This window comes from Mytilus trossulus, chromosome 2 (genome assembly GCF_036588685.1).
Source record: "Mytilus trossulus isolate FHL-02 chromosome 2, PNRI_Mtr1.1.1.hap1, whole genome shotgun sequence".
NCBI lineage: Eukaryota > Metazoa > Mollusca > Bivalvia > Mytilida > Mytilidae > Mytilus > Mytilus trossulus.
This window is the reverse complement of record NC_086374.1, coordinates 69,105,346-69,113,162: the sequence shown is the minus strand read 5'-3', so window position 1 is coordinate 69,113,162 and position 7,817 is coordinate 69,105,346. Positions and strand designations below refer to the sequence as shown.

Below are 7,817 nucleotides of genomic sequence, written 5' to 3'. Positions count from 1 at the left end.
TGTCGAATTCCTTTGTTCTAGCTAGCCTCTTGGAAACACAGGTAGAAGTGTAGATTTATTTAAGATTGAAGCTGCAATTTTACGAACAATTCTTAGACTAATGTTTATTACTTTCTAGTAAAATTAAAATCTTGCAATGGGTAGGTACATTTGATTTGGTCAAAATAAATTGGTTATATGGGGAAAAGATGCGAGTACAGTGAAATTTGCAGTGGAAAACTTTGTCATTTTGAATTTAATCAAAGACTTAATCCTGCATTGTTAATTTTAAAAAGATACCTGGTATCTAAAAGTCCTTTTACGTATCATTAATTTTAATTCCCTCCGTCTTTCAAATGGATTTTAGAGTACTTTTTTAGTCAATATATTGAAATGAAAGGTCTTGACGTTATGGTCTATGAGATAGATGTATGACCTGCAGCTTTGATATTTCCGAGATAGCCATCCGTTGCTTTAGAAATTGTTGGAAGATTCAACACATAAATCATTATTTTATTTCTTACTTCTTGACAATGTTAACGATTTTTTGATGCGTAAGGAGGCTTAAGGGTACAAACAAAATCAGTACAAATTAAAACATTCGCATTTTCATTGCAAATTTTATTTATTACACTACTATAGTTGTTACTATATGATATGGTACAAAAAATCATTTCGATATGTTTATCTACATTTGTAACATTAAAAAAAGCTCCAAATTATCTCCCTTTGGTGAAATAAAAATGCCATTGTTGGCATGAAAATTTAAATAACTTTTATAAGCCATCGGTGACCTATGTTTTTTATTATTTTTTTTCAAATGATCTGTACTTAAACTAGACTATTGTTAAATATAAGCGATTTCTGTAATTAAGTTCTTTTTTTATTTCAATTATACCTTTGTTTTCTTCTATAAGTTCAACAAATATACATGCTTCATTCAAAAGCAGATTGTGAACTTAAAGAAAGGTGACCCCATATTTTTATTTGATGTTTCCATGAAGTATAGGATAAAGTTTATTTATAGAAAAAAATAGCAAAATTCTATATTTTAAATAAATTTGATTCAGAACCGCGAGCCCCCGTTACTTTATTTTCCACGCAGCGATGTTAAGGCGATTTACTTATGATATTTTCAGGGGCAGATAACCCCGTAAGGACCTCATTATGTATTCATATATTCATCAATGGCGGAGGCTGCGTCTATCGATGAAAATGTATGAAATCAAATTACATACATGCCTGTTAACTAAAAACGACTATAAATATGATGTAATTTATTTATCGAAATACAAATATTGTATGTTTGTGCTTGGATTATTATGGAAACAGTTACAATAGCTGTTTTTCAAGGCGATATTGTCGGCTTTTGGACCCTTTTGGTCCCCGCGGATCAACCAATGAGAAGACGATCGACGTCAAATAGATGTTTGCAGCTTGCAGAATGGAAAGAAATTTGCAGCTAAAATTATTTTCACTTCTATGCGAAAATCTAACCGAAAAAGTAAGTGTGAGCCACAAGACATGTATTTATTATGAAACATATGTTGCTTGTTGTGTTTCTCATTCGCTCCAGAGGGCGAAAAACTGTATATTATTAGATAAAAACGAGTTCAATGAGGGCAAGCATGATATACACGTGGTCAAAACAAAACAAGACTACAACAAATAGCTGAAATCTAAGTTATTGGTTGAGTCTCGTCAATAAATGAACAATATATCGAATGAAACAAGTTACCTGCATTATACCAAGGGCCCATTCTCACCTTTTACCCCGAAATTCGTTTCTAATTTTCGTTTCACAGGTAGCTAGCTGCCTGCCTGGGTATATATTGCTCTAATTATGATATCGTGCCATTATTCGTGGAGCTATTTTTTGGAGCACATGGGCTGCACATACATACTTGCTCAAAAGGAACCTGAAACATGTTATCTGGAGCTTGACACATGTTGTACCCCTCCCCCTATTCTGAGACTACTTTTATAACAGTTACAATAGTCTCAGCCCTAGTCCAAATAATTATAAGGGGGATAGGACCTTTATCTGGACTACAGGATCAGGTGTTTTTAAGATTGGGATTTCAGGATTCGGGAATTCTTTTTTCGAATTCAGGACCTCCAGATTTTGTTTTTTTTTAAGCCTGAGATTTCGTGTTACATGTATTAAGCTTTATCCCAGTAAACAGAACCCGGGTCCATCCGCCCTGATTCTGGTTGCATGGCCCTAATTTCTGTTCGCCCTAATACCTGTTTGCCCCAAGTCCGTTCGCCCTGATTTTATTTTTTTGCTGCGTAGTATGTATATAATTGAATGTGTTGAAGTCAGTCTACAATTTCGCAGAATATTTATGATGTTTCATGTTTAAACTTGTCTAAAGCTAGCTGCTCGACTAGGTTATATGTTTCAGCCGGTACATTTCAGGACTACAAGATGATCCACCAAAGGCAATTTATATAACAATCAGGGATATCAAAGGTTTCAAAAGACACCTAATCAACAATCAAAATTCAATCAAAAGTAATTAAAAGTAATTAAAAATAAAGTGTAACAATGCAGTCAAGAATTTTATTTAATTAATATAAATTTTGGCAAATATTCTGTATTTAACTTTTAATAGATACATGTATACATAAATTTTAATATATATATATTCCATTCATTGATGTAACATATCGTCGCTGTTATGCAAAAACCTCGTATCTCAACTTTTTGCAGAAATCTTTTTATCGATTATTTAGGATTAAATATGTATGTTCCACTGTATGCGAAAATATCTGATCTTCTAACCAATCGTTAATCCGAATTCTGACATGTGACGAAAAAGTGTAGTCGGATTGATGAGACATTTTGTTGTGAGAAAATATCGTATCTCAAAAGAAAAACACTTTGCACGGCAGCTGACATTATAACACGTACAGTTTTATCAATTTTAGATTCTCAAAGCTAATATATTAGCTTAAAAATAATGAAAAGCTTTGAAAATACAATATAGGTGCAGAAATTTTTGCTCGTCTTGGTAATTGATTGGTTAAAAGATCAGATATTTTCGCATACAGTGGAACATACATATTTAATTCTAAATAATCGATAAAAAGATTTCAGTTTTTACTGCCTGGTGTAAAATTATCAAAACCATAGATACGAGGTTTTTGCATAACAGCGACGATATACATATCATAAATGAATATAGGGCGAACAAACTCAGTGCGAACAAACCTAGGGCGAACATGTTATCAGGGCGAACCCTCCTGATACCCGGTAAACAGAAGGGACCCAGTTATAAAATTTTCTTTGGGAGCCTGGTTGCAAGAAAGTTGTTTATTCTAAACAGAGAAAGCAATTGCTTTGTAGGAACCCGTAGATTAAGGGGTCTCATATTCTTATTGCTCTGAAAGTAAGTCTACCACATGCCGCTGAGACCAAAAAAATACAACACGAAAGTGTTCATTTGTAACAGTTAAACAAACCAGGCATCAGGAACACAGATAACCCCCCTTTTTTTTTGGTCATGGGTTAGGAACCCCCTTTTTTTTTGGTCATGGGTTAGGAACCCCCCTTTTTAAAATAACTGGATCTGCCACTGTCCATTGGTGACATTTCCCATTTCTATTCTTAATTTTATTCCCAATTTACATATAATTTATATATACATCTTATTTTTGAGTACTACATGTATAGGGACATTATTCATAATAGAGGGTCGAAATAATGATTTTAAACCGCTTGAACAAATTTTCATGAAACTTTGCTGAAATGTAATATACATGTTAGATCCCTTACATTTTTTTTATTCAATGAATATTCTAGATTTTACTCATTCCCTTTATGGGATTTTAATATAATTTAAAAAATTATCCATGAATTGTGCCACTGTTGGCATTTTTTTTTTATATTTTTACATGTACAATATACTCCTGGCACCACTTTTAGTCTTTAAAAAAGTTGGAACATACTGTTTTACTTCTGTCTACATCCTAAGGTCAGTCTGTCCAATGAATATTTTTCGTAGCACTGTTTGCAGGAATGTTACAAGGATTTCTGAAATTTGGCTTCAGGGTTTATTCATGTAATTGTACAAGTCAGCTATACTGTGTGATGCTTTTTCAGATTCATCACTCAACAACTTTCTGTTAACCTTATACTTTAAGGGTATGGGGATATTATTAGTGAGCAGTAGCTCACAGAGATTCAGGTGTTTGTTTTAGATTTATATTATTTTTGAGGGGGGCTGGCTATTATGGGCAGTGCTTTCAGCATTTCTAGCTAGTTAATCATGAAAATTTATTTAAGACATAAAGAAGAGCTAAAATGTCAGACCATACTTGTATGGCCAAAACAAATATATGTCAGTATGTCTGTTTAAAGTTACATTCTTACATATACATCATCAATATATATAATGTACATGCAGGTCGGAATTTTAGTATTTTTGTCCATGGGCCGAGTTTCATTTTTTTTTAATGATTAGTTTCCCTTGGTTATTGGTTGGAAAACATGGGGGCGAAGTTTTTATTTCATTACACGAGTTGCAAGTTTCCTTAGAACAGCTGTCATATTCACAATTGTGAATATTGGGATGTATCAGGCAATATATTAAATTTATTGGCAACCCTTACTTCGCTTTTGACACGAGTTTTATAAATTTTTCACTTTACGACAGGAATAAAATGGCTTTTGGTCAGTGCTCAAATTATGGTCAGTCCAGTAACTGTAAACAGACATATACATGTACATGTATTTTTTTTTGGCTTGTTATCACCGTGTATCATCGTACAGTTGATATAGGTACTAAGTGCTACTAACCAAGCAGGCGGGTCTCTATTTTGCATAGCATGCAGCAATTCTAGAAATCCAGGAAAAAATAGACATTATACATGTATCTATGAAGGAAATCCTGCGATCAAATAAGGGTTGTGTGCATGTGGCAGATGTTATTTCTTTATTTAACAATTATTTGTATCATTATACACATGTTTATGTTCCTTATTTAAAAAAGTATCTGTTTGTAATTAAATGATTACCTTTTTTCAGCTTACCTATTGATTTCAAGATACAGTATGCCATTCCAGGTTTGATGAAATATAGAGTGATGCTTTGAACATGCATGAACATGTTGAAATTGGAGTTTTATTTTTATAGACAGGTAAATTGTTTTATCCTGCAATCAGCTAACTTTTGTACAACATGTACAATGAGACAACTCTCCTCAAGTGTCCAAATGACACCAAAATTAACAACTACAGTTATAGGTCACTGTATGGCCTTTCAACAATGAGCAAAGGCCATTCTGCATATATTCCACTACAAATGGCCCCTAAATTGCAAATGAAATTTTTAGCAATTCAAAGGAGAAAACTAACAGTCCAATATGTAACACAGCAACACACGACAACCACTGATTCTAATGCAACAACATTTGTAACGTTCATTTTGATTGGATAACGTCACTTTCTTACATGGCATCAATTGACAATTGATGCTATGGGACGTACGCGCAAGCACAGACGGCATATGCCAGATTTTAAATACATGTTTTAACGTTGTTTTCTGTCAGTTTCATTAGAATGGAGATAACAATATTGTATTTTAAGCTCCGAAGGCATCAATTGGGGATTTGATGGTCGCAAATACCCGTTTACTGTCTCTCCGCTAACGCGTCGCCAGTAAACTTAATTTGCGACCATCAAATCCCCAATTGATGCCGTCGGAGCTTAAAATACAATACAGTTATCTCCTAAATAACAGGCACATGCATACAGAATGTGGAGGGGTTAATAGTCTATAGACATAGGAAGATGTGGTGTGAGTGCCAATGAGACAACTCTCCATCCAAATTACAATTTATAAAAGTAAACCATGATATGTCAACGTACGGCCTTTAACACGGAAGCTTGGCTCACACCAAACTTAAAGTATAAAGGGCCCCAAAATTACTAGTGTAAAACCATTCTTACAGGAAAACCAAGTCCAACAGTCTAATCTATATAAAGAAAACAAGAAAAACATATAAATTACATAAACAAAAGACAACTACTGAATGTTAGTGAGCCTGTTTTTTAATTTGTGCAAATAAATTTCTGTTTTCTTACATTGTGCATTTGTGAGAATATTAATGTATCAATGTAAATTCAGAAATTATTATAATGTTTTTATATGGCAAATTTGCATTTTGTAAATTGCAATAATGGAACTCACATTCTGAAATCAATAAATATAAGTTTTATCAAAGTAGTGCACCTTATTAAAATGTGTGTTAAAAATAACATCCTTGTTCAAATGTATAATGATATTTCTAGCTACATTGAAGACCAATTGGTGGCCTTCGGCTGTTGTCTGCTCTATTGTCGGGTTGTTGTGGCTTTAACAGCCATTTCCTTTCTCAATTTTATTATTCATGTTATTAAATAAAGACCAGGGAATTTATATGTTGTTTGCATTTTAACAGTAACTTCTTGAAGAAATATGTTTGCACTTACTTTTTATTACTTTAATATTTAATCATAACTATAATGTTAAACATTTCATTTAATATATACATTATATTTTCATATTTCAGCAATGATGATCACCTGCACCGAGACAGCAGAAGAAAGTTACTTATTTATAACTCATCATGACCATGATGACCATTTAATACTGAAAATCTGATGAAAATTTGTTTGGAAAGCCACCAAATATTTCAATGAGAAGTAGAAAAAAGACAGCAATTCTATATCATGTATATCATGTACTAAGCAGAAGCATTTGCTGTTTCAAGACCCAATTGAATTGGAGTTTAGTGTTTTGATGCAGTGAAACAGAGGAATATTTAAGTGAACAGTTTAGCTTCTTTTTCATCCTCGTGAAAAATGTGTTGCAACAGTTTCATGGATTTAATTTGTGGTTTCTTTCGTGAAATATTTGAAAAATCTGCAATGTCTAACCAAGTAGTTTATAAGAGATCTAAAGATAAATATATGACATGTATGATATTCAGATGAATTTGAAAGAAGGAAATATATTGATTTATAAGACTTCAATATGAGTGTTTAGTTATTTTTTGGCAATTACAGGCATGACAGGGAGTAATTATAAGATAGAGTTATTTGATGTAAACATAAATCCTACCTACAGATATACATGCAATATAGATATATACATGTATGCATGTAGGCATAAAATTCACTGATGCACCACTAGTTTGAGTTACAAATAATACATGTACATGCACATGTAACTATAAAAGTAAGAATATGACATATGAAAAAAAATTGATTGCCAATGAAACAAATCTCCATCAGGGAAAAAATAGTTGTATATATATATTGGCCACCTGCAGAGACATGAGAGAACAAGAAAATCATATTTAATCATGATTTATAATTTTTCAATTTCATTTCATATAAACACTGAATACAGGCCTGGGTTTACAAAAAGTTCAAAAGCATAAAACAGTGTTGTAATCATGCAGTTGTTGTTCATCTTAAATACATATGATATTGATGTTGGGCTTCAATAATGAGCAAAACATATGTATAACAGCCACATAATGTTTAATTTTGAACAAAATAATTATGGGTATTTTCTTTGCCATTTTGCACATACATGTATATATGTATTGTACATGTAGATGTGTATCTCATGTACATGTACATGTACACAAATTAAATGTAGCTTGCATTGTTTATACATGTACTTGGAAATCAGAAAATGCAATGTTTTCATTTCTCCGTGTTCTTGCATTTTGTCTAAAATAAAATTGGTTATTTATATAATCATGATAATTGTAAATGTTTGGCATAAAAAAAATATAAATTTATTTAAATGATGGTACATGTATTACAATGCATTATTTGTA

General features: G+C 32.3%; 1 long non-coding RNA gene across 2 annotated transcripts; it reads left to right on the top strand.

Annotated features, from left to right (window-relative positions):
• Nucleotides 1–1,367: 1,367 nt before the first annotated feature.
• LOC134707883 (uncharacterized) lies at nucleotides 1,368–6,999 on the top strand. Of its 2 annotated transcripts, none has more exons than XR_010105781.1 (3): nucleotides 1,368–1,483; nucleotides 5,012–5,123; nucleotides 6,537–6,999. It is a non-coding gene; the product is annotated as an uncharacterized LOC134707883 (long non-coding RNA). The 2 variants fall into 2 exon arrangements; XR_010105782.1 differs by lacking the exon at nucleotides 1,368–1,483 and adding an exon at nucleotides 3,280–3,374.
• The last annotated feature ends 818 nt before the right edge of the window (nucleotides 7,000–7,817 follow it).